The 27,212-nt window shown below is 46.5% G+C and overlaps 2 long non-coding RNA genes across 3 annotated transcripts in view; both read left to right on the forward strand.

Annotated features, from left to right (window-relative positions):
* LOC114484715 (uncharacterized) overlaps window positions 1–12,170 on the forward strand; it is a 45,650-nt gene extending 33,480 nt beyond the window's left edge. For both annotated transcript variants that reach the window (XR_003677907.2, XR_008616385.1), the window contains exons 2-3: window positions 11,040–11,167; window positions 11,281–12,170. This is a non-coding gene — a long non-coding RNA (uncharacterized lncRNA). The remainder of the gene's footprint in view (window positions 1–11,039; window positions 11,168–11,280) is intronic.
* A 49-nt stretch (window positions 12,171–12,219) lies between these two features.
* The window catches only part of LOC114484716 (uncharacterized), a 49,462-nt gene continuing 34,469 nt past the window's right edge, over window positions 12,220–27,212 (forward strand). Inside the window, exons 1-2 of the long non-coding RNA XR_003677908.1 lie at window positions 12,220–12,774; window positions 17,990–18,101. This is a non-coding gene — a long non-coding RNA (uncharacterized lncRNA). The remainder of the gene's footprint in view (window positions 12,775–17,989; window positions 18,102–27,212) is intronic.

Below are 27,212 nucleotides of genomic sequence, written 5' to 3' on the forward strand. Positions count from 1 at the left end.
GGGTGCACCTCAGAATGAGATGGATGTGGCTTGAGGCTTGAGGGGGCATTCTTGCAACTGTGTGTGTTTCATAAAGCTGAGAAGCTGCAGATGTCCTTGCGATAGAAATCCATAAACTAACACCTTCCCCTCAGCAAGTGATGGGTTCTGGACACATACCCTCTGGCTAAGCTCTTGTTTTATCGTTTATGAGCATTCTCCCAACATCTCCTCCAGCCTTCATAGAAGTTGGTTGAAGCTGAAACTCTTGGCAGGTCCCTGAACCACACAGCCAAAAAAATTATACGCTGTGCACATCTGCAGCGAGAAACGTGAGGCTTTCCAGGGGAGATTTATTGCCTCCTTTCCCTCCCCCTTTTGGAAGGTTTCTGGATGCTGCTCCTTGTGTATAGCATGTGCCTCCGGCTTATCACTACAGTAAGTATAAAAGCAATTAATTTTCCCCCCTTTTGGAAAGCGGAAGTTTTAACCGCACTTCAATACCATTTGCATTTCTGATTTCTAGCAAGTTCACACTTCCAGCAAGGAAAGTCCTGCTGATATAATTTGTTTTTTTAATTGTGTATTCTCTGGCAGGAAGCTGCTTCTTTTGCTTCCAAAGCAGAAAACATGTACACATTGGGAGGAGCTCAGCTCTGACCTCTGCTACAGGGTAGCTCCCCTTATTGACATTAGGGAGGTGAGGACAGGTGTAGGAATTTGGAGTGGGGTCCTCTTACAGGTGTTCAGATATGCTGAGCTCGTGAAATTCCATTGCCTGATTTGGGTGAAGTGGGCAGCTTTTGAGAAGCATGTCTGTGTACCTGGTTGTAATTTACTCACATGTTCAGAGAAATTTTCGTAAGACAGACCGGATTTATTTCTTGCTCACTTTCACTGGTTAATATCCTTTGACACTGTTTCCACAACATTATTTAGACTTACAGAATGTTTAGGCTGTAAGGGATCCAAGGGACCATATGACCTGATGATCCACTCATGTTATGGGACCATGCAGTCAATCTACCACACTCTGCCTTGCTTCATGGCATTGTCCCGGCGTTGCCATAGGTGGAGTGTACTTCCCTGTCCCTTGATTTGAGGCATAGCCAAGTGACTTGCTCTGGCCAATGAAATGGGCCTTAAGATAGTTAGGAGCCTAGACCTCAAGAGGCCCCACGTACGTCCACATCCTCCTGGTGCCTTTGCTATTGTATGAAAAGAACATGTGCACCTAGCCCACTGGGCCAGGAGGAGAAGAGACACGTGGAGCAGAGTTGGCTCAGCCAACCCTCAGTCCTGTGGCACGAAGCCGAGCCACTGCAGCCTACAGTACTGCTGCCAAGCTAAGCCCAGCCTAGATCAGCTAAAGAGACCCAGCCACCCCCCAGGTCTGTGCTACTAATTGCTTGTCGTTGTATGATACTGAGACCATCGGTATTTTTCCATGGTGTTTGCTAAGCAATACAGATGCTGGAGGCCAGGGAGGAAAAGCGACTCCCCATCGTCACCCAGCTGGCTTGTGTTCAAAGTCTAGAACCCGTGTCCCCTGTTCTCAGGCTTGCAGCAGATACCCTAGGATTTTCACGTGCCTGGCAAAGATACTGCTTATTCGTAGGTCTTGCAGCTTTGGGGAAATGTAGCTTGTAAAAAGTCGTTGAGAGAAAACAGATGAAACTTTACATGGCTCTGGGGATTAATAATGTAACGGGGATTGTTCCACTTCTGGTTTGAAGTGAATCTGAACTGGCTGTTCCACCCCTATCCCCTTCTGACAGCTGTGGAGTTCCCCAGGACAGAGGGTGTAATGGCTTGGGAGCTGCTCCAAATAGCCTCTACAAGAGCCAGGGCTTCACTAGCCCTGGAGGCCATCATAACTGGAGCTGGGGTTTGGCCCTTTTCTAGACAAGCAGGAAGCCCAAGCCCCCATCTCAGCGTCCTCAGACCCAGGCCAGCCTCTGCGAGAAGCACAAGGAAGATCCAGAAAGATAAACTGCCCCACACCCCAGCTCTCTCCCCGCAAACATCAAAATCCCATGTTTAGAACTCGGCCCCTTTATGCCAATGACCCCTGAGATGCAGGAACTTGATGGGGGTGGACATGGAGAAGGAGAGGTGCCACACCGGAAGCTTATGTCACCCATTTACACCTCCCTGTAAATAAAGCCTCCTGCCACCCTTTCTGGGACTGGCCACTCACTGACCTGTCTCGCCTTGGCCTGCAGAGAAAAAGGGTCGTTCATCATTAGACTGCCAAGAGTTAACAGAATTTCTGTGTATTAGCTTTTCTCCCCAAAGACTGCCATGGCTGCCTGTCTCGTGGCACCACTCCGCAGGAGATTTTATCATGCCAAAGAACTCTCTTTTCTCCACTTTTCAAACGCCCTGTTTTGATTAGGGCTAGGGCTCCAGACAGAGGGTGGGTGTGAGAAATGGGGGAGAGAAAACCCCAGGCTGCCATATAAGGATGCATAGTTGATACTTGATCAATACCTGCCTCCATTCTATAATATCAGTTCAAAAAAGAGGGAGATCACATCTACCCTGTTCCCAGTTGTAGGCCTAGTTCATACCACAATGCCAGGCACAATAAGCAGCATCAGTAAGTATGATAGGAATGAAAGAGTGAATGAATGCACACACCTGTTCCAGCAGATAACCCACAAAGGACATCTTTGCACACCCAGCCCGACACGGTTCAGCGTGTCAGGCCTGGGCCTGTAGGTCCTTTGGCACCTGGTTGCAGCCTCTCTTCCACTCCGCGTGGCGCCACGCCATGCTAAGCTTGTCTCGACAGATCAGTCGCTCCTGAGCTGACCTCTCCATCACCCAGGGCTCCGTCATGACTGGAAGACACAGGAAAGAGACTGGGGGCCGTGGCGACCACGGCAAGTGATGGAACTTTCCTCCCCCCACCCGGGGCAGCCTTGGTCTCTTACTGCTGCCCAGCCCTTAGCCCGGATTCCCTGGCAGGAGCTGGTGAGCTGACAGCATGTGCTACTCTCTGGGCCCAACGCTGCTTATCTAGTGCCTCGCGCCGGCCGGGCAGCAGCACAAAGTCAGCGATACAAAAGAGTCCAGACTGGCAGGTGCCACCAACCCCCTATGACAGGGACGAGACTCTGACAGGAGGTGTCCGATAAGGGGATCACGTGGCCTTTCTTCTTGCTCACTGCCCCGAGAGGTTATCTGAGTCCAGTTCAGAGAGGATGACAGAAAATGCTTCTGAGTGCTTCCGACTTCCCCTGGTGCACGTGGGCTGCCTTAGTCTGGGTTCACCCGAAAGCCGGCGCTAAGTCGAGACGTGGGTGCAGGTGACTGATTTGACATATGATCCCACAGAATGGGGGAGAGGGAGCAGGGAGGGTGAGACAGGGAAGGGAGGAAATTGAGTTTATCGTGTGCTTATGAGCTGTGGGCACCTGGTAGAGATCCATTGAGAAACCCCGTGGAGCAGGCCTCAGTGAAGGGGGAGGATGAGGCATTGATCCTCCACCCCCTGGCCCCCAGTGCTTGAAGGCTGCCCCCTGGGCCCTTAACTCCCTCACATTTCCCAGTTGCACCTGTGCTAAGCGAAGCAAGCTCCCGTGGTACTGGAGCAAGCCCTCAGACAGAGCAGATGAGAGATGCAGGTCTGGGGGCGGGGGAGATATCCTGTGATCCAGAACAGTGCACCTCAGCTACAGTGAACTCAGGTGGGTCTAGACGGTGCAGGTGGGGCATCCACGTGCTCTACAATTTGCTGACAACTGGCCTGGAGCCGGGAGACATGGATTCCCTCTTCCATTTAACTATGAGATCTTAGTCAGCTCGCCCTCAGCCTCAATTTCCCGACCCAGAAAAAAAACAATAGATTTTGCCCGTCCAACTTTTTTTAAAAATTGGCGTATAATTGTCCCATCCAAATTTGCGGGGTTGTTGTGGCAATCAAATTAAAGCAGAGAATCAAATAGAAATTACCTTTATGTTTATATGAAATCTTGTTCCTTTAATCAACTTGTCCAAAAAGGTGTATTGCTCAGCTGTCAGGAGGTTAAATGTGGAGCGTTTCCAAGGATACAGGTTGTCAAAGATACTTTTAAGAGACCGAGGGTAAACTCCCGTTTCAGATGGGAATGTGTCAGTGAGTCAACCTGCAGTGGGTTCCAAATGTTCCTCTATATAAATTTGGTCTCACAGAATGGAAAACTGTCATTGCCTCAGTCAAAGAATTCTTCTAAGAGCAAATTAAATGCGGTTTGAAGCCACTACGTTTTGAGGTTGTTTGTTAGGCAGCAGTAGATGACTGGGGCAATGTCCTTCAAGGGTCATGGCAGCCTTTGCCTCTCCTTAGACGCGTTCCCCTCTTCTTCCCACTACCTTCTCTAACAGTCCCTTAGCAGAGCTAAGAGCCTTCCTGTTGACACTTTTCTCCACTCCCACAGAATCCTTTAGAGTACACACACCTCTCTTACCGTTTCTCACGCTGTGCCTTATCATTTCCATTCTTGTCCGTTTACCTTTAAGGGCTATGCACTTTTTCATGGCTTAGACCAAATCTTAATTCCTTTCTGAGTCTCCTATGCCTACTGCAGTGTGTGGCACCATAATAGGTACTCAAAAATGCAGCTTTAAAAATATGAATCATTGTTTTTTAATTCATCCGTGAACTAAAATATGGGTTGAATCTAAGGGAGGGAGCCCAAGGGAATGAGAAGGGGTGTCTTTCACCCAAAAATTCATGAAGGGAATTCAGCGCTGGCCGGCGGGAGAGAATGGTTCTAGATAATTGGATTCACTTTCCTCAAACTCCAGTTGAACCTCCTTGTATTTGGAGATGTTGGAAAGCTACATTTTGCAGACTCCTTTCAAACTAGGGTTCTATCAATCTGATACAGTCCTGAGAGATTTGGAAAGTAGAAGGGAGGAGGAGGCCATCTCTCTGAGGCAGTTCCGGTGGCCAAGTGGACTCTGCCCTCCTGAGTTTTGGCAGCAGCTGGGCTGGGACTCCGTGGTCCACCGTCTGGTCAACAGCTTTTTGTGGGTGTGGGTGGCCTTGAAGGAAGTGAGCGGACAATAAGCAGCATCAGTAAGTATGCGGACATCTCTTGACCTCTGGGTCAGAGCTATAGGGGTGTCTGTCCTGTGACACGAAAGCCAAAATACATTTTTCCCTCCTTACTTCCAATGATTTTGAAAGTACCTAATTCCCTGTATTAAATCCCTTTCCACTTGAAATACCCACATTGGTTTCTGTTTCCTGCACTGACTCCCGATGCAAGTATGCTGATTGGGAACAATCAGTGGGAAGGAGAGAAATGTCCTGTATATGAGGAGGAGGTGGGACAGCTCCGGGGAACAGCTGAGAGGCTTGGCTGGCTAAGCCCTAGGCAGTGTAAGGGTCTGGGGTAACGGAAGACATCATTGGCCCTGGTCTACTGAATGCTGAGAGGCCTGGTGACCAAGAGTAGGAAAAGCTTCCCAATTAGGGAAGGCGTGACTGGGAGACATGATTCCCTCGGGTAACAAGGAGGGCCAGTCAGAAGTTGCCTCTGGGGGCTTCACAGGAATAGAGAGCACAGGCCCCAAAGCCAGGGTCTCCACACACCATCTGGAGGAGGTGGGCAACACAAACTCAATATCGGGAACGGGCAGGGAGATTCTGGATCCGGTCAAGAAGGACTGGGAAGAATCCAGGCTAAAATTCAAAAAGTCTGGTATTGTTGGATGAGCCTCGAGCGCTATATAGCCAACCACATTTTACAGCGTGGTGTTGATGAAGCTCTTAGTGGGGGCAATGATGGTTTATTGATGATGTGTATTTTCCCAGAGGTCGGAAAGTAGAATGGAATTTACTTCAGTTCCATAACAGTAACAAGACCCCTGAGCCCTTGCTGCAAGAGACATCTCTATGTAAATATTGAAGACAAGATGGCCCCGGGGGTTTGGAGCAAGGACTTTCACATCAAGAAGATCTGGGTTTGAGTCTCAACCTCACCACTTTCCAGTAGTTAAACTTAAGGCAAGTTAATTAACCTCTCTGAGCCCCTATTTCTTAGTTTGAAAGTGGAGACGCTAATATTAACTCCCTCAGAAGGTTGCTGTGATGATTAAATGCAATACTGCCTTTTAAAGCACAAAGCACAATGCCAGGCAAACAGCAAATGCTTTCAAAAATAATGGCCACAAAGCCAGTGGATTGTGGGAAATAATCAACAGCCAGTCTGGAGCAATTTACTTACACAAAATCTGTTGTTAACATTTAAAAATTCTTTGGATAATACTTCGAAGAAAAAGTAACACATACACAATTATAGTATTGTTTGTAAACATGTTTATATCCATAGCAATAAGTTAAAAATGATGAAATATTTATTTTTAATGACTGGCAATGATAAAATTTAATATTTAAGATAGTCTTTGAAGCACTTGATATGCATTCAATCATTTAATACTCTCAACAATCCTAGAAGGTGGATACTATTATCACCCTCATCTTATTATAGCTCAGGAAACTCAGGGCTCAGAAAGGCTAAATAACTTCCCCAAGGCCACACAGCTAGCAGGATGCTGAGTTCAGTTTCGACCCCTGTTGTTCTGGCTAACCAGCAATTAACCACAACCATAAAATGCCTCTCATCTGAAGAATGTTCCAGGGCAGTTGCAAGATCGGAACTTATTTGTAAGCAGGGATTGTTCTGTTATTAAAGAACTTATAAGGGAGACTAGAAAAAGAAATATATTGCTCGTGTGAGTAAATATTTACATACACCAAAATATTTGTGTTCATATATGTGAGTACTGCTTTCTGCAGGGGGAGAGGAAAACGTGTAAATATTTACTCACTGTTAGGAAATAAGAATATTTATACTGTACATTGCTTTTGTGCTGTCAAATGGTTTCATCTGGAGTCTATGCACTAATTCCCAAATTGGACAAGCAACCCAAGAATCCTGAAATGGTAAATCCAAGGATCCTTTTGGAGGTTCCTAACTTCTATGAGACCAATTTCCAAATAGAGTTAATTCCAATTTTCCTAACTCATACTTTCTAAAAATGTACACTGCCTTCTAAGATGTCCTGATTCTTTCCAGGAGGAATTATCCGTAAGCCCCAAATCAGAGGCTCTGTCATTATGCCCAGAGTCCCACGCTGTGGGTTTTGACTGGGAGACATACTCTGGGGACCACTTCTGGACCAGCACTTGGAAAGAAGCAGGTCAAATACTGAATTGACTGGACGATGGTGAGCCTCAGACAGCACCAAAGACAAGAAAGTTTTCAAATTAAAAAAAAAACCATTTTTACACGAATAATGAGGCTTTTGAGAGAGAGTGTAGCAAAAAGGAATTGAAATAGATGAATAGATATATATATTGTGGGCCTGGTGTATTGGCTTTGGGTTGGTACTTTCACACGTCATTGTGTTTAACCCTTATTGTGGCAGATATCCTTTGTGTCAACTGGACGGCCTTCAGCTGCAAATAACAGGAAGTCTTGATGCGACAGATTTAAACAACAGAGGATGTATTACCTCATGTAATAAGGAGGTCCAAAGTGGGAACGTTCTGGAGTTGGTCTCATGTTTCTCCCATCTTTCCCTCTGCATTCTTGGCATAGCGTCTTGTCCTTGGCGAGATTGCTTTATGAGATTGCCTCTGGAAGTCATTTGCAGATACCACAAAGGCTAATAGAAGTAGAGAGATTTTCACGTTCATATGTCTCTCTTTCTTATCCAGATATTTCCCAGAAGGCTTCAACAGACTTCCCCTCATAGATCATTGGCCAGAACTAAATCACATGCTCATGCCTGACCAATCACTACCAAGGGGGCTGGGACTGCCATATTTAACTTTGTTGAATCACGAGTTATCTGCCTTCTGAGGACAGGGCTGAGGGCTGATTCCTTTGAAACACATGACCTCCTTGAACAAGGGGGATACCTGAATGATTTTGAGGTTTGGTAAGAAAGGATAAAAAGAAGGGTCATGGGGTAGGCAACCAACAGGGTCCATTGCATCTCATTTGAAAGAGGGGGAAAACAAGGCTCAAAGAAGTTGTGACCATGCATTTAGGAAATGTTACAGCTCTAATTCAAACCCAGAGCTTTTCCTGTCATACCACAGCTGCCTTAAGTACCTCCAACTGCTGCTGTTTTCATGTTACTGGAACAGTTAGGTGCGTGGGCACAATTGATGTTTTCCACTGAGCTCCCTTCTCTATTTCCTGTCTAGACAATTGTGAAAGGGCTGTTTGTGTAAATTTAATTAATTCATAGGCATTACCCACCCACCATTGGCTACAAGCCTCCTTTCCCCCTCCCTCTCCAGCAATCCTGCCAGAGGCTATGCTTGCCTTAGCTTGGAGACCTACCCAGAAGAGCATCTCTGGACCTGGGCAGCAGAAGAGTGAGCAGCCAGAGAAGGGACTCTGGTTCCTTGGCCAGCACTGTTTTTGCTGTAGTTGCCTGAGCCTATCCCACACTCTGTCTCCCCCAGGCTTAGATTCTGGATGCCCAGTACTCAGTCTCCCTAGCTTGGGTTGTATCTTGCCGATCATGCAGCTGTCTGTCACTCTGGTGTCTGGAGAATATCTGCTCTTCTCTCCTTAAGATGATGTGTCCAGCATCTCTTAGTTTCTGGACCCCTGACTCCTTGACACAGACCAAGGTGTTACTCTTTTCAGTTCCCTTTGTCTCTAGAACGTTCCTCTCCTCCCACTTAGGTCATTGTCTTATATCAGATTGTCTCTTCCCTTATTGTATTGTGAGTTTCCTGGGGGCAGAGTCTACATCTCTTTATCTTGGCTCAACTAACCCCAGTGAAGATGAAGATATCTTTAACATGGTGGGGACCATCTTCCTTGCAAGATCTGTATGCCTGAAATTTCATATGCATGGGAGCTTTTGTGTCTTGGCTAATGAAAGAGGAAGGCTATTTGTTCGGTTTGTTTATTTGTTTGGTTTGCTTGTTTACTTATTTTTAATGCCAAAGCAGTAGGAGAATAGAGAGAAGAAAGGGAAGCGGAAAAGAGGATATGGCATGTGTTCTACCATGGCAGAGGCTGCTGGTGATCTACCTAAATATCTTAAATATGCTCCCTATTTCTTATTAAAGGAACCTTCATTTTGTTCATGGTGGCAATATGCCCAGCTAAAAGTCTACCTTTCCCAGCTACCATGCAGCTAATGGTAGCTACACGCCATAGTTCTGGCCATTGAGATATAAATAGAAGTCATTATCTGGGGCTTCCAGGAAAGCTTGTGTGGGAGACTCTGGTTCACCCCTAGACTTCCCTTCAGGAATAAACAACTTGTTGCTTCAGCCACTGGGAACAGTTTTGGCAGATATCCCTTGGCTGTTAGCAGCTACATAGACTGCCTCATCTGAAGAAATCATCTTCCCAGGAGGCTAGCCACCAGTGACTTCTCAACATGAAGGATTAATATCTGACCCCTTCGTCCCAATTTGGGTGAACTCCAGAGGGCCATCAAGCTCCATAGCTCCCAATGGGATTGGTTGAGACCGTCATTGTGACCGCATCCTGGCCCAACTTCTCCCTCTGTCCACTCTTTTTTCCTTCCCCACCTTCTCCATGTGTTGATCCTAAGAGTTCTCCCTAATAAATCTCCTACATGCGAATCTTCATCTAAGAGTCTGAATCCTGGGGAACTCAACCTGTGATAGCTCCTTAAAGAGGAAGATTCTTTGAACTTATAGCTTTGGCCTCCCCAAAGGAGGGAGGCCAAAAAACTTAAATTTTTCCTACCTGGCACACAGATGTTACACAGATGGCACAGCAGCCATCTTGTGACCATGAGACAAGAAGAATAGGAGAAAACCACAGAATCAGAACAGCCAAATAAAAGCATGAAGGAGCCTATGCTCCTGGTGGCATTGTGGAACCATGGTACAGTCCTGAACTGACTGACTACCTCTGAACCTCTTGTTCCATGAAAAAGAAAAACAAATCACAATTTGGCTAAGCCACTGTTTAATGCAGCAAAATCTATTTCTAACTGAAACAGCCATCGATAGCACCTGAAAGACAATTTTGAGGTCTTGCGAAAGAAAGGTTCATTCACTTAGCAGTCAACAAAGAGTCAACATGCTTCTACTATTATTTCCAGATCTGTGCTAGGCATTGGGGAAATAGCATTAAATAAGATAGACAAGGTTCCTGTTCTTTAGAGCTTAGATTTACATGGAGGGGGAGACAGATAAGTACATAAACGAGATGAATAGACAAGGTAATTGCGGAGCGTGATACGGGCTATGAAATTAATAATTATTATTCTCTACTAATGCATAACTTGCAAGGGGGTCTACTTTTAAAAAGGTGGTCAGAGAAAGGCTAAGAAGGCAACAGCAAGGTGATCTCTCAAGAATGAGGAGAAGTGAGTGATATGAAGCTCTAGGAGTAGGGTACGCAAAGGCTCTAGGGAGGGTGGGAATGTGTCTGAGGAACAGAGAGGAGGTGTGTGTGCCTAGATCCTAATGAGCCTGGGGAAGTTGGGGACCATATCACACAGGGCCTTGTAGAGCAAGGAAATGTGCTTGGATTTTAGTATAATTATTTCAAAGGGGAGGCTACTGGAACAAAGGCATGTGACATGTTCTAAGTTACTTTGTGAAGGATCACTTTGGGTGTTGTGAAGAATCAGCTGTAAGGTGGCAAGGGTGACAGTGGAGAGGTGATTTAGGAGACCAGGTGAGAAAGGACAGAGGCTTGGACTAAGGTGGTAGCTGTGGAGATGGAGAGAAGTAATGGATTCAAGATTCGGGGCGGTGGGGGGTGGGGGTAAGTCCAGCAGGACTTACTTGTGGATTGAATGTAGAGAATGAGGGATTTAAAAAATCAAGGATGAGTCCTAGGTTTTTGGCTTTAGCATCTGGAGGAAAGTAAGGCCATTTACCAAGATGACGAACACCTAAGGGGAACACATATGTGGTGAAAACAATCAAGAGTTCCATTTTTTTCTATGTGAAGTTTGAGATGTTTATTAGAAATTCAAGAGGAAACTTCAACTAATATTGGGGCCGTGAAAAATGCACCACAGATCTCTTAAATCTCTTGTTGCAGGAAGGGAAATTGATTGCTGGTCTCCGCTGCTACACTTCACACTGAGGCCACGTGTCCCACAGGCCACTCTCAGGCAACGACTAAATACAGTCGGTTATGAAGGCAGGATGTGGAGACATCTCTGACAGGTGACTTTGGCTCAAGGACTCCCTATTGACCTGACTGAACATTTTCTGGCATTGTGCTATAGTCCAAGACTCTTCCTACCCAAGTATCCTTCCTTCCCCCTCTCCCTCCACAGGTGTCAGACCTGCATCGCTGTCTGGAGCCCCCTCCTGCCTTTTCCAGCTCCCTACCTGCTTTACTTCACAGCTGCTCCCGCACCCAAGTGAATGTCTTGCGTGTCCAAGCCAGACTGCTTCTTAGGAGGGCCCAAACTACCACAACTGGGCAGGTAGAAGATATATGAGCCTGGAGTGCAGGGGAGAGGTCTAGGCTGGAAATGTAAATCTTGCGTATAGATGGTTGAGTATATAAAATCATGTTACTGGATGAGAAGACCTAAGGAGTGTGGGTGCATATAAGAGAAGAATACCTAGGACAAAACCCTGGAGTTCTCTTCACAGTGGTTGAGTATAGGACAAAGGGCAAAAATTGTGGCATGGAAGCTGAGAGATGGAAGTATTTTCAGAAGCAAGGAGGAGCCAACTGTGCCAAATGCTCCTGAGACAACCAGCAAGATGACGAAAGAGGTGTGTCTACTGGATTTGGTAACTTGGTAACATGGAAATCAGAGCAGGTAAATTTGTTGGTTTGATGTTGAAAAAGATAGACGTCCTGGGTGATTATTTTTAAGCTCATAGGCTTGTGAGTAAGCAGTGAGGGAAATATAGAGGGTTTGAAGAAAAAGATGAGGGAATAAAATAGTTTTATTCAGAAGGCAAATAACAAACTGCCTAGGGAGGCTTGTCATGTGGATAGAGTGCCTTTTTGAGGTTTGTGGTCATACATTTTAAGTGAAACCAATCAGTCCATTTGAGTAAAGGTCAACATGCCAGACAAGGATGAGTGGAGCTCTCCAGGACCCAAGGTTTAAAGAGCCAACCAAGTTAGGAAAGGAGGTCTGTCTTCCCCCATCTCTCTCCAGCCCAGATCTCAATGCAGCTTTGACATCCTAGGAGTTCAGGGTTGGCACCGTCAAGAAAGAACTGCTGTGTGGTGGAGCCTTGGGTATGACCATGGCCTCCAGAAGAATTGTGTCCTCTGGGAGGCCCCGAATCAGGGTCCCTGAGGAAGGGACTTGTTCCCATACACACTTAAGGCTCTTTCTGGGCATTCCCAGAAATACTCGGGGAAAATTTTGTGATCCTGCAGCCTTGTGGGTGAAAATAATGCACCGCTGCAACTTAGATACTGAGATGGTTAATTTTATGTGTCAACTAGGATGGTGCCCAGGTATTTGGTCGAACATTAATCTGGATGTTTCTGTGAAGATGTTTTTGAATGAGACTATCATTTAAATCGGTGGACTTTGAGGAAAGCAGATTGCTCTCCGTAATGTGGGTGGGTCTTATCCAATCAGTCAAAGGCCTGAATAAAACGAAAGACTGGTCTACCCCAGTAGGAGAAAATTCTGCCTGCAGACAGTCTTTGGACCTGAACTGCAACCTTGTTTTTTCTCTTGAGTCCTCAGCTTGATGGCCTTGGAACTTGAACTGCGACAGCAGCTCCTCCCTGAGTCTCCAGCCTGCCAGCCCACCCTGTAGATTTTGGACTTGCCAGCCCCCATAATCATGTGAGCCAGTTTCTTAAAATAAATCCATTTTGTTCTGTCTCTGTCCCTCTCTCTGTACTTCTCTCTGTCTCCATCTCTTTATCTCTCTGTCTCTCTGTCTCTGTCTCTCTCTGTATATATATATATATATATATATATATCTCCTATTGGCTCTGTTTCTCTGGAGAACTCTGACTAATACGGATATAAATTCTAGTGTGACCTCATTTGTCCTAAAAGCCTAGGGAAGTCTAGGTACTAAGAGTACATCTTTTAATCCTCAGAACCCAGAACAATGTCTGTCACATAAGAGCCCACTGAGTATTTGTTGAATAGGTGAATAGATAGATGGATGAATGAATATAACAGAAGGCTGGATGGAGAGATGGATGACTGAATGGATATGAATGATTGGAGCGATAACTGGATGATACTGTGGTGGAAAGAGCACTGAGCTTGGAATCACATGTCTTGTGTTTTGTCCCCAATTCTGCCACTTACTTACTAGCTTTGTGACTTTGAGTATTTCTTTACAATAGAAATAGGAACAATGATAAATAACAATACTTGACCTACCAACCCCACAGGAATATTGTGGCAGTCGAGTGAGATGCCCGAAGGAACACCACCCTAGATTGCATTCATAAACATACGATCCTCAGATCAAAGCCCTAATAGTTCCACAGTGTTCTGCAGTGTTGAGACCACATTTGGAGTACATATTGTGTGCTCTTGAGAGCTGATGATGTTTTAGAAACTATGAAGCACTCTGTACCTGCAAAGCACTTTTATTATCATCATTATTTTTTCTCAGTCTCTGAGCCTGAGTCTGAGGCCTTGCTGTAATTGACCTTCTTGAAAATTCTGAGACCTTCCTTGTTACCTGTCTTCCTGCTAAAGAAGCTAAACTTTGGGGACCATATCTCTGGTTCACTTGACTTTTTCTTGTTTTTTTTAACGGAAAAGGGAGTTTATTGGTTTGCAGACCTCAGAAATAAAAGGCTTTGTCTGGACATGGGAGTTCCAACTCAGAATCTATCTCCTTTTTTCCATCTCACTGCTTTCCTTGGCCTTAGTTTCACTCTCAGGCAGGCTTTCGCCACATGGAAAGATGGTGTGCTGACCTTCTCTACCTGCAACATTCTTTGAGCCTAACTCAATTTCTGATCCAGTTCCTTTTTCTCTTAAGCCATTCCCTCACCCCGAAACAGACACACATGTATTCAACCAGCATCGTCTTCTTGCTTCATCTTATGATTGAGGGTCAGACCAACATACAGCAGAACTGATAGAATATCTTCTACGAAGCTGGCCCTGGGATAAAGAACGCAATGAACTCACCGGGACTCCAGATTGGCTGGCTGCAGAAGATCCTGTGATGAAAAATCAAGATGTGTTGAATCCTTCCTTGACTCAATGAAATAAGATACCCCTGGGCTGTCATGAGAAGACACTGGGAATATTGGGTTCTGTTTCCAAAACTCAGCAGTGGTTTCCAGTCAAGACGACTCAGTCCAAGAGGCTCTCTGAGGCCACACTGAAAGGGAGAAGCCTCAACAGTCACTGAGATATGCTCATCATGTCTGCTTTAATCAAATCAGAGAACAGTCCCACTCCAGAGCAAAATAATAATATCTGTTCATTTATGGAACCATCAACTGCTTTCCTCTTGTCCAGAAAAGATGGGATTGGGCTTCTCGTAGTATCAACTTCTTTCGAGTATGCATATGCTGACAGCCTAGAGCAGGAGGCTCATGTCTTCACACAGCACTGAGCCTGTAGCAGTGCTCAGGAAACAGTGTTCCAGTATTTGACAATCTGACCCTCAGCCATTGATCCTGTCCTATTAAAATGAGAATTAGAAGGGCCTAAGAAATGGCTCTCCACAGGCCAGGATCTGACAAGTTTCTGAAATTGGAGTTTTCTGCTTTACTTCCACAGAACAATGTGTTCAGATTTTCACTCGGGGTCATGAGTAAAACATGATATTGGCAAAAAGCTCCCTGACCTAGAAAGGCAATGTGGGCTTGAACAAGAGGCAGGAATCGGGGATGCCATGCCAGTTCCTCTTCTGAGTGCTTTTGCCCTGGCCCCCTGAAACTAGAACACCACCGAGGTTGCCATTTTGGCTCTCTGTATCAGCAAAGAACTCCAACACATTTTTCTGTTTAGACCCAGAATGTTAGTGCTGGAAGGAATCTTAAAGATCCATCTAGTTCAATGTTTCCCAACACAAACTATACAAAGGAGGGGTAAGCTCTCTAAATTCTCCACCATGGATCAATTAAAATTCTATAGATGTAATATATATTTATTAAATTCTTCAATAAACAGTGGAAATCTATTTAAACTCTTTCCCATTCATTTCTTTAATCACCGAAATAAAACATTAATTCACATTAAAGACATTAAAGATGAATTTTATAGATTTGAAGAAGTAAAGGTTTTCAGTGCTAAATTTGCAGTCTGGAAGATTTGTCCTGGATCACTGCCAGGTTGAATGTCAGGAGACCCTGAATCTATTCAACCCCTTTTGTTTCTTCTATGAAAAGAGGGAACTGAGGCCCAAGGTGACAGACCTGGGACCCAAACTTGGCTCTCTTGACACCATTCCATTGAACTTTCTACTGTCCTGGGCTGTGTCACAATGGAAGGCAACAGATATCAATCGATCTACAAATAGATTTGGTGTCAGTAAAGCTCAGCACGCCACCTAAGCAGAGAACAATTTGTACTTTACCATCTGGCAGAATTCACAGTACACGTTTTCAACTTATTGATCACTCTGGTGCCCAATTTCCATCATCAGTATGAAGTAACAATTAGGATATATTTCAGTGCAACAGAAAAAAATCTGCCTAACAGTGGCCTTTGCCATGAGTACGCCTATGGCTTACTTAACAAGTAGTCTGGCTGTGGGCAGTTGCAAGGTTGGTTCAGCAATTTAACAAGACCACTAAAGCCCCTCCATGGCACAGTCCTCAGCCCAATACTTTTATCCTCAGGTTTGCTGCCTCATGGTCTCAGAATGGCTGCTGCAGCCTCATGCATCATCCTCACATGTCAGCATACAACTCAGGAAGCAAGGAAGAGGTAGGGGAACTACCTGTGGCCAACTGTTTTATTTAGGGAATAGTGTTTCCCAGCATTCCTCCATTACAGATCCTTTTACCTCTTATTGGCCATACCTGGTCATAAAGTACCAGTCAATTGTGAGAGAAAACAGAATTGCTCTAGTCGTCTGGGTCTAATCATGATTTATTCCCTGAGATTGAGCACATTGCCACCAAACAAACCAAGGTTCTATTAGCAAGGCAAAAAAGGGGACAGACTTTGTCTAAACAACTATCAGCATCTGTCACACATACTCACCCCCCCACTGACACATAAAAATAAAAGGATTTCCACTGGAAGAAACCACCGTGAGCTGATGCCCCGCTTCCTTTCAACATTTTGACACCATAACTAACTTGTCTCTAAAAAAATAACACATCCTGAGCCCACAGCAGTCCATCTGATGAGCATTTGTAAGCCCCTCTCTTAAGTCACTTCAGCCCAGAGGCAGTGTTGCTCAAGGCGATGGGGCAGCTCCTTCTCTGCACTTCTAGAACCTGCCACTTTAGCTGCCGCTCTGTTCTCTTCCAATCCCCTTGAGGCCTCAAAAAGGAGGTCTAAGAAACTGCTAATGCCTCCGTGGGTTATCCTCACCGCATCTTACCCCCAGGAGTCCCCTTCACTACAAACTGAGTGCCCTAAGAGGCCCTGGGCATCAAGGGAGCTGATGTCAGAGGCAGCCAGAGTAAATGCTCTCGGGGCTCAAGACATGAAGTCCTCTGCAGAAGAAAGATATTCTTTTTTAAAAGCTCAGGGGAAGTATTTCTCTCTCATTGACGTTTTGGATATTACAACACAGGGGTGCGTGTAAGGAGAGGAGCTATCTAGGGACTGTGCTGTAGCCCTCAGATCACCCCATCAGAAGGCACCACTTCCCCTGCCCAGGGGGACAACCTCTGACTCCATATGACCTCTGACCCAGCCTCACTCTCCCAGGCAGCACGGCCAGCTCCAAAGCTCTGGTGGCCACCAGCTCATTCCAGACCGATGTGCAGCCCTGGGTAAATGCACACAAGCCTCAACCCGCTTCCTTGAACGAGTCCATCCCATCTCCAGGCCTCTCGAAGGGAACCTCATCTTTCACAGGGGGCTGTTGGTGTGTGCGAGTGTGTCAGTCTTTGCATTCCTTCTAACCACACATCTTAGGTGACACCGAGTGCTGTCACCGAGTTTCTGGCTCTTTGGCGTTGAGTCCCTGAGGTTGTACAGCACACGAGCACATCCACGTCATTCTGCATCTCTCTCTGCCGTGTAGGCAGTTTATCTGAAGATGTCTCTGTTTTCCCCTCCTGACCGGGGACTCCTGGAGCCCGTGGCTGGTGTCTTATTTATCTGTGCTTCCCTTGTGCCTGTCTCTCACAGCGGCCTCAGTAGCTGTTGCCTTAATGACAAATGAACGCATACACCAAGAGGGAGGATAAAGCTTTCCCGGGGTCTAAATGCAGTGTTGAAAAAGAGAGGGAGAGGGAATCGCCTGGCGGTCCAGTGGTTAGGACTCTGCATTTCCACTGCAGGGGACCTGGGTTCGATCCATGGTCTGGTCCCAGAACTAAGATCCCGCATGCCGTGCAGCATGGCCAAAAAAAAAGACAGGTACACAGTGATAGCCCCCGCTTTCTGGCAGAAAACCCAGTGCGATGTCCTGTGGTCCTGACTTACAGCATGCTCTCCTGCACACACTCTGAGTCCCATGGCTGCCTTCCGAGTTACTGTATCCCCGTGGCGAGGGCCATTTCCTGTGTTCGATTTAGATCTATCAATAGAACACACTCGGAGAGTTCCACTTTGTGCTTCCTTCTCCCCTCGGCACTAGCGACATGAATGTCGTCATTGCAGCCACACACAAGCCCCCAGTCTCTCGCTCTCTCTGCCAGATTTACTCGGGGCTGTAGGAACCCGCTATCAATGTCAGGTCTTCTTTGTACCAAAAAGCAGAAATTATAATTGTCTCCTCTCTTTCCCAACCTTGACTTTAGATCAGGGGAGTTTGATCCTCCCTTTTGATCCACACTTCGATGTCCTTTCTCCTTATTCTTTTATGGGACGTTTCTTCCTGTCTCTCTCTCTCTCTCTCTCTCTCCCGCTCTTTCTCAGACTGCAATCCCCTTATTCCTTATCACAGGTTTTAAGGGACGAGGAACCAAGGACAGAGAGATGCTACCAAGTGGGATGAAGATTAACACACCTGTGTGTCCCTGGGGCTCCAGAAGATGTCACGGACAGGAGAGAGCCAGGTTTGCGTTGTCTGTGTGGTGGGAGAGGCACCATCTGTGTGCGGGGAGAGCGCGTGAACTGGGCACCTGCAAAAATGCGACAAAGGGAGGGGAGGGCACAGAGTGTACCCTCCCAAAGCTCCTGCTCCTAGACCACCCAGTGGGCCCAGAACTCCTGGTTGCGTGGTTGCCTGGGCCATCTGTGTGCACTCATGCTGAAGCATCGCCTTTTTCTCCTTGAGCGCCTTCCATTCGAAACCAGTGAGATGCAGAAGATACACACACACACACACACACACACACACACACACACACACACACATTGGTTTTTCCAGCTCTGCCGGAGCCTGTAACACATGAGCTCCCTGAAGCCAGCCTGTGCTGACACAGACCAGGGCGAGACCAAGGGCTGTGAAGGAGGTGAGGGTAGAGTTGAAGGAAGCAGCCGATAGCCAGTGAGTCAGTGTGTACAAGCTTCGCAGGGCCTCAGCTTCCCCAGCTCTCAAAGAGGACTCCCACTCTCCACTGGCCTTCCATGTGTTTTGTAAGGACATCATAAACTGTCACCTGCTAAGTGCCTGACACTGTTTCCAATGCTTTAATTTTAGTAATTCATTCAATACTCACTGCTGTCCCCCAAGATAGGTACCATTATTACCCCCATTTTCACGTGAGAAATGGAGGCACAGAGAGGTTGAATAACTTGCCCAAGGACACACAGCTGGTAAGTGGCAGAGGTGGGATTTGAACCCTCTCAATCTGGCACCAGGGTCAGTGCTCATAACTACCACACTGTACTGCTTTGTGCGACATAAATGTGAGTGCTTTAAATGGTCAAAAGCTCGAAACAAACGTACTCTTACAAATGAGGTCAAAGGGAGATGCTGTTGCTCTGGAGCTATTATTTAGGTGGGCAGAGGAAACAGCCCTCAGCCAATGTCAGATGGGGAGCTGGTGCATAAGTGCTCCAGCTCGCTCGCCCCTCGGGTGCGACAACTCTAAGGTGTGCTCCCCAGCATCCCCCAGAGGAGCCAGTGGGACTGAGTACCAGTTGTCTACAGCAGTAACCCGCTTGTCAACACACCCTTGATTGGCCGCCTTCCCTTCCCTGCCTCCCTTTGCCGCCCCTTTCGGGGCTTCCTGGATCACCTCCCATAGAAACAACTTAACGCTTCAATCCTGTTGCAGGATCTGCTTGCTGGGAAACCCAGCCTAAGACAACATATACTCTCTAAGGTGCCTTCTCATTATTGCATCTTGATAACAGTCCTACAAAGTATTGATAGATAGGCAGGTAATATAACAACCCCTTTTACAGATGAGGAAACTGAGCTCCCCACACATTCAGCAATACAGCCAAGATCATATGGCTTGTCAATGGTGGAGCTGGGTTCAAACCTGGTTCTCCCAAATCTCAGAGTCTGAGGTGCCTACATCACATGGCTCTGAGGTTCCCTGGGACACTGACATGCTGCTGGACACAAGGTGACATGGTTAAGCATTTTCCACTGTCAACAGAAACGTATGCATGATTCCTGAGAGATGCAATCCATGACTGCTGTAGGATCAGCATCCTACCTACGATGCTGTGACAGTAAGGTGTTATTTCCAAACTTTGTCGATGGCACATCCCATCCATAAAACATTTCAGGTTCCTCCATTAGATGCATAACACTTATAAATTACATATATATACTTAGAAGTTATATAAATACACATCACTGTACTAACATGATATATACACAATATGGTAACTTGAATTATGGGTTCCAATCCCTGACCCCTTGTAGTAGTAGTGTATACTCACATCCTTGCATCCTTGCTATGCCCTCATGGCAGCCAGTGTGTACATCCCTACCCCTTGACTTTGGGCTTGGACCCGTGACTTGCTTTGGCCAATGAGATGTTAGTAGATGCGATGCAGGCAGAGGCTTGCGTTGGGCTAACCCTCTATCATGTCTGCCGTTGCCATGAGAAGAAGAACGTGGTCCAGTTAGCCAGCAGGTCCGAGTAGGAGAAGAAACATGTGGGGCAGACCCAGACTCAACCTGCAGCTTGGTACCAAGTCCAGCCAAGCCTAGACTAAATCAGCCGTTCCACAAATATGAAGATGAGAATAAATGATGGTTGTTTTAAGCCACAGAGTTGGAGGGTGACGTGTTACTCAGCATCGTGGTGACAAAAGCTGACTGATTCAGAAATAAAACACTCAGAAAATAGAAATTTAGAAGAAATTATCTATACATATATAAATATACATGTATATTTGTATGTATATTTCAAATACTTCTTCTGGCCCTCAATGGCTCATCTTATGCACCTCCTGTTATATGTACACCCTATTTATGACACCAATTCACTAAGTTTGCAGAAGTCATTTCTGTATTGATTTATGCATTCAATGACATGAATTGGGCGTATAATAGGGATGCAGGGCGACAGTACATCCTGGCTACATTGAAACGGTCTTGGTTGTCTTGATGTAATTATTAACGACATCTCTTTTCACTCTTAGAAGTGTCCCACTTGGGGTCAGAATTCTTTGGTCACCCTCACCATATGTCCAGCACTGTGCTGGGCAGAGAGAGTGCAGGAAGCTTTAGGAGTAATTAAGAGAGGCACATCCTCAGAGAGTGTGGAGTAGGGGCGAGAAGGCAATGCTTCCTGGAGCACTGATGCCTGGGCTGAGTCTTCTAAGACAGAGCTGGAGAAAGAAGAAGGAGAAGGTGGGCAGGCACAAGGCTCACAGGTACAAAGGCATGGATGTATCAGATCGTGCATGGAAATGAGGCCAGGAATTTAGGAGGCGGGAGAGGTGGGTGTTGGATCCATAAGTGGTAGCCTTGTTGGCCATTCTAAGTTTGGCTTGTTCCTCGAGAGCTATAGCAAGTCCTAAGGGGTTTTAGCAGGGAAGGGGCACGATTAGGTTTGCATTTTCGTAAGACTCTCCCAGCGATAACGTAGATGGGGAAGGGTCAGAGAGTGGAGGCTGGGAGGCCCGTCGGAAGCTCTTGGAGCAGTCTTGGCGAGAGATGATGAAGGCTTGAATGAAATCACAGCAGGGAGGCAGAGAGGAAGGGGCAAGAGGTAATAAAGCCTATGTGACATGGTGGCAGGCTAGACGAAGAGAGGTGGAGGGCAGATCACCTTGGTCACTGACATTAACAACATCTCCATGGGTGTAGGAAGAGTGGCTCTGGTAGTTTCCCTGGGTTCCACACAGTGACCTGAATTTGCCATCTTACTTGTATAGGACTAGACAGATCCGCCTATGAGACAGCAAGAAGCAGTGTAATGGAGTGGGTGGAATAGGCATGGCTGATGCCCTGCCCACATCCTCTCTTCCCGCCTGGGAGGTCACTGCTGAAAGTTCGGGTATGTGCCCATGGCCTCTTGTGTCTCTCTGGCTGAGGCCGTTCTCTGGCCGTAGGGGCATGTGTGGCACATCCAGGGACTGGCTGAAAGGGCCAGGGAGTGAACACACTATGACTGATCCTCCACACTGAGCTGTATCCAGTCTCTCAGAGCATCGCAGTTGCCCCCAGCAGAAACCCACTTATGAGCATATTCTTTCTCAGTTTTCTTCCCTTTTGTGTTTCATTTCTCACCATGCTTCCTGAAATCATCTCCCAAATAAAATTTTTGAACCTGAACGCCTGTCTCAAGGTCTGCTTTTGGAGAAAGCCGCCCTAAGACAGTGGTTAAGAGCATGGACTCTGGAGCCACACTTCCTGAATTTGAGTACAAGTTTTGCCTCTTGCTATCTGTATGTCTTTAAGGAATTTCATTCTCTGTGCCTTGAGCCTCACTCTCCTTGTCTAGAAAATGCAAACAATAATAGTACCTTTCTGACAAATAGCATGTGATATCACTTATATGTGGAATGTAAAAAAATGATACAAATGAACTTATTTACAGAACAGAAATAGACTCACAGACATAGAAGACAAACTTATGGTTACCAAAGGGGAAAAGGGGGCAGATAAATTAGGAGTTTGGGATTAACATATACACACTACTGTGTATAAAATAGATAAACAGCAAGGATCTACCGTATAGCACAGGGAACTATACTCAGTATCTTGTAATAGCCTATAATGGAAAAGAATCTGAAAAAGAACACATATGTTTGTGTGTGTGTCTGAATGAATCACTTTGCTGTACACTTGAAACTAACACAACATGGTAAATTAACTATACTTTGAGTTAAAAAAAGAAAAAATAATAATACCTTTCTCACAGGGTTATTGGAAGGATTAAATGAATTAATATATATATAATGCTTAGAATAATGCCTGGCCCATGGTAAGTACTATTTATGGGTTAGATATTATTATTACTACTATCAACCCATTTGTCTCAATTAAATGCATTTTGCAACATAAGATTATGATGTCAAATGACCGCCATGATTCATGCAAGGAAGACTTCTCCAGGAGGTCTCATCATATACTATTGCCCTTTGAGCTCCACTTTACATAATGGAATATCTAGTCAGGAAAACAGAAACCCACTAGGTATTTCAAACAGAGGAGATTTAAGACAGGGCATTGGTTACCCTGGCATTGCAAGGCTGAAAGAGGCAAAAGAAGAAGGTAATTCAACCCAAAGGTTAGAAACTGCAGGAAGCAGCTAGCATCCCTAAGGCTAGCAGGATAAAAGAGAATTGGTTACCAATCCCCATGGGTGAGGAAGAGGTACCACCACCTCAGGAACTGAGAGCATGGAGGAGTGAGCATGGCTACTCCTAGAGACCCCTCGTAGCAGAAGGAAATGAAAGGAGAAAGCAAGAGAGGCAGGCAACGCTGCTTCCCACTTCCGGCCTTCTGATCTCCTTCCAGTGCCTCTCTGTTTCTTTTGGACAGTTTTGGGGGTCATATGGGCTATTATTTAGTCTTCCTTCTTTCCAGGAGAAAGTTTTCCTTTTCCTCTTCCTGCAATAGCCTATCCTTCACCTCCCATTTGCAGAGTCCACCCTCCCCCAAACCTGTGCTTCTGCTGACGTACATGTGATTTTGGCCCAAAGCCTCAGAGTCAGAATTTGTGTTTCCAATATGGCAGCCGCCTGTCACGTAGAGCCATTCTGGACTGAAGCTTCTAGCCTGTGTTCTTTTATCTTAAGGCAAAGTGAATATTCTGGTTTATGCCAGTGGGTGGTTGGAAGAATTGTTTTGTCCTATGGTCTATAGAATTCAAGGTTAATATTCTTACATTCAAGGCCAGAATGGAAGAGGTGCTGCCTGCTTCTCAAAAACCCAACCATCCTCCTGTGTTGCTTATAAGTCTCAATTCAGGCCAATTCAAGAGTTTAGTGCCAACTGCACTTACAGCATGTTCTAGATACTACAAAGGAGGTAGCCCCAGCCTTCCAGGAATGCTCAATCAGATTGCACACGAACTACTGATTAGTCATACCAATAATAATATAAGCCAACATTGATACAATACCTTGAAGTTTTCCATACATTACGGCATTATCTCATTTTCTCACAAGCACCCCGTGAAATAGGCAGTGTCATCACTTTACAAAGAGGAAACTGAAGTTCAGAGAGGTTAGAGGACTCACCCAAAGTCACACAGCAGATAAATTCCAGAGTCTAGATTTAAATGTAGGTCAGAGTCCAAAGGTGAGCTCCTTGTACTCTGCCCATGGCACAGGACTAAGCATCTAAATGAATGTGGGAAGAGTTAGGGCTCCCAAGTAGCCAGAAATGGAGGAGGTCGGTGCAGAATGAAGTCAATGGGAACAGCTCTGGGGTGATAAGATTGGGGCTACACGCTGAGGGATGAGTGGGATTTGGAAAGCCAGAGAGCAGAGAGCAGGCATTGCAGTGAGGGACCTGCATTTGAGAACTGGAAGGGTGGGTTCTCAGAGAGCATACAGCTCTTTACCCCATGACAAAATGGAAACCCACTGCATTTAAGAGATCTCCAACTGGTTAAAGGCAGAACTTAGGTTAGATCTCAGGGTTCCTGAGCCAAGATCCTTTTTCGCTTACCCCTGGCTCTTGGGTAGTAAATAGACTAGAACCAAGTTTCCAAGGAAGTAGCAAGGTCGTCATCTCTTCCCTAGGATTTCTGGAATTCACATCCACAGATTGGTCCTATCCTAGCTCATGGTGTTGTTCATGACACTGGGGGGACTTATCTCCCTCTTGCAAGGCATGGGCTTTGGACACAATCAAACCCAGGTTTAGATCTTACACCAGCATTCACTTGCCATGAGACCTTAAATAGATTCTCAACCTCTTGAATTTCCATGCTCCCATCTGTAGAAAAGGATAATAAAGCAAGCTTCATAGGATGGCTGCAGGAATCAAATCAGGCATTATGGTGAGGGTTCTGTTGCCTGTAAACAATAAGAGAGCCAATAGGTGAAAGACTAAGAAAGAGAATAAAGGGAAAAATTGTCACATGAACTCAAGAACCCACTTGATATACTTAATAGAACTAAGGATTATGTAGCACAGCACAGCACAAACGCAAGGGCCGTCTCTCACCCTGTGCGGGAGACTTCAGGGGAACCCCTTCTACAGACAAGGAAACTGAGGCACAGGGTTTGGGAATGATTTGCACGAGGCGCCACAGGTGGTTAGTGATGCAGTCAGTCTTGAAGCTGGGCCTCTCCCCTCCTGAGCTGGTGTTCTTTCTACGGTACTGATGAGGAAAATGCAAAGTAGGGAACCACTGAAGATTCTCATGCCATCTGAGAGACAACTGCAAGGGCTTAAGCAAGCTGCCGGGACTGTGGGACCAGAAACACAGGCGAGATGAGTTGCCTGGGGAACAGGGCTTCAGTAAATGACAAAGGAGAGCTCCAAGGAGGAAGGTAGGTTGTAGGCATCAGGGAGAGAAGAAAATTAGCGGGGGAGAGAGAGAGAGAGAGAGTGTATGTGTGTATGTGAGAGAGAGAGAGAGAGACTATGAGTGTCACCAGCTGGGTTTCCTGGGAAGCAAACTTGGAGACTGAGTTTAGCAGGCAGCATGTTAATTAAGGAGAGACCTTGGGATCAACATCTGGGGAAAGGATGGGAAGAGAAGGAAGCAAGAGTAGGCAGATGAAGCTGACAAGCTGCTGTGAAGCGGGCCTGATGACAGCCTTGGTCAAGTCCACTGGGCGCTGCGGAGCTACAGTGGTCCTTCAGAGACGGGTTGAGAAGGCCAAAAATTCTGTATCAATCCATCAGCAGATACGGGCCGCCCAGCAAGCAGTGTGCCCTCGGGCGAGGTGCTCTCTGCCACTGAGGCCATCTCTGAAGGGACGGAGGGTGTCCACAGCTGGAGGGTGTCCACTTCACTGTTGACACTCCCAGTAGCTGGGCAACAAGTCCTTCCATGATGGGGGAGCTGGGTGGCTTGTCAGTGCATCCGCCAAACTGTGTATGTGTGCGAGTGTGTCTGAGTGTGTGTTCTGCATGTGTGTGTTCTCTGCCCTCGCATTTGCACTTGGGTTCCAGCACTGAGTTGCCACGAGAGACATCAGCCCTCCAGCTTCACTTTTTTTTTTTTTTTTTTTTGCGGTACGCGGGCCTCTCACTGTGTGGCCTCTCCCGCTGCGGAGCACAGGCTCTGGACGCGCAGGCTCAGCGGCCGTGGCTCACGGGCCCAGCCGCTCCGCGGCACGTGGGATCCCCCCGGACCGGGGCACGAACCCGCGTCCCCTGCATCGGCAGGCGGACTCTTAACCACTGCGCCACCAGGGAAGCCCCTCCAGCTTCACTTCTGATGCCAGTCTTGGAAGGGTCTGGATGGCAAACCAGCTGTGAACAGCAAGCCTTCCCACAGAGGAGCCGCCAGACAGAGGCCCAGAGCCACCCGTTGGCAGCTGGCGGGGCAGGGATTCAAGTCCAACCGTGCAGGGCAGCCAAGTGTAGACACCGGGATGTGAGAAGACATCTTGCCAGAGAGTGACTCAGGCGTGTGGAACCCTGAGAAGATAGAAAGAAGATGTGAGAAAGACAGACAGACACACACACACACACACACACACAATGAGACACGTGGGGAGAGACAGAGTCACGTAGAGAGAGGGATGAGATTGCACGAATCAGAAAGGATCAAAGAGAGAGACAGAGATGGAGGACACAGAGAAAGAGACCAAAAACCAGGTGAAGAGAGATGCAGAGGAAGTACATAGAGAAACACGGAGTGAGCAAAGACAGAGAGACCCAGAAGAGAGACAGTGGAGACAGAGAGGGGGGTCCTCGGCTTCTTGCCCCCTCTCGGATGAGGGGGTGGCCAGGTGATGGCTTAGCTCCCTGCCAGCTCTCATTCCATACATTTAGAGGCTTCTGTTTTTAACTCAAACATCTAGCAAGTTTTACCTCTTCCATATCTTGACACTGCAGCATGAGAAATATGCTCCCATGTAGGAGCTGACGGGGAATTTGAGAGACAGGACAGAGCCACTTGGTTAAGGAGTACGGCACGTTGAAACCAAATGGACCTTGGAGATCCTAGTGCCATCAGACTCCTTCGTGTTATAAATGAGAAAACCAGGAAGAACTCAACTGATCTGCCTTTTTCCCGATTTGAAAGAGATGATTGGATAGCAGTTGCTTAAAAATTTTTTTTGAATTATAAGGTATGTAGTGTTGTGTTTTTAAAAAGTTAATTTTAGGGTTTCCTCCTCAGTTACCATCTGTGGTAGACTGTACATTTGTCTTCTCCTCCCCCAATGTATTGCCTTCTTTGTGGAGTCCCCTCCCACACTGACTTGGGGATTGGCTATATGACTAGCTTTGGCTAATGGGAATGCCTGCAAGCGTGAAGCAAGCAAAAGCTTAATAATTGCTTGCACATTGGGGCTTGCCTTCCCTTCTTCTCCATTCCCTCTCAGAACCTAGCTGCCATGTTTGGGGAAGCCCAAACCATCTAGAGAGGCCCTGCGGAGGAGAATGGAGGCTCTGGACCACAGCCCCGGCTGAGCTCCCAGCTGGCAGCCAGCACCAACTTGCCAGCCACATGAGCGAGCCATCTCGAACGTGGCTCTTCCCTAGTGGAGCCCCCCCCAGTTAATACCACATGAAGTGGAGATGAGTCTTCCCCACCCAGCTCTGTTCAAATTGCAGAATCGTGAGCAAAGGAGTGACTTGCTACTGTTTTAAGCCACTAATGATGAGGGTGGTTGGT

Source organism: Physeter macrocephalus, chromosome 21 (assembly GCF_002837175.3).
Source record: "Physeter macrocephalus isolate SW-GA chromosome 21, ASM283717v5, whole genome shotgun sequence".
Taxonomy (NCBI): Eukaryota; Metazoa; Chordata; class Mammalia; order Artiodactyla; family Physeteridae; genus Physeter; species Physeter macrocephalus.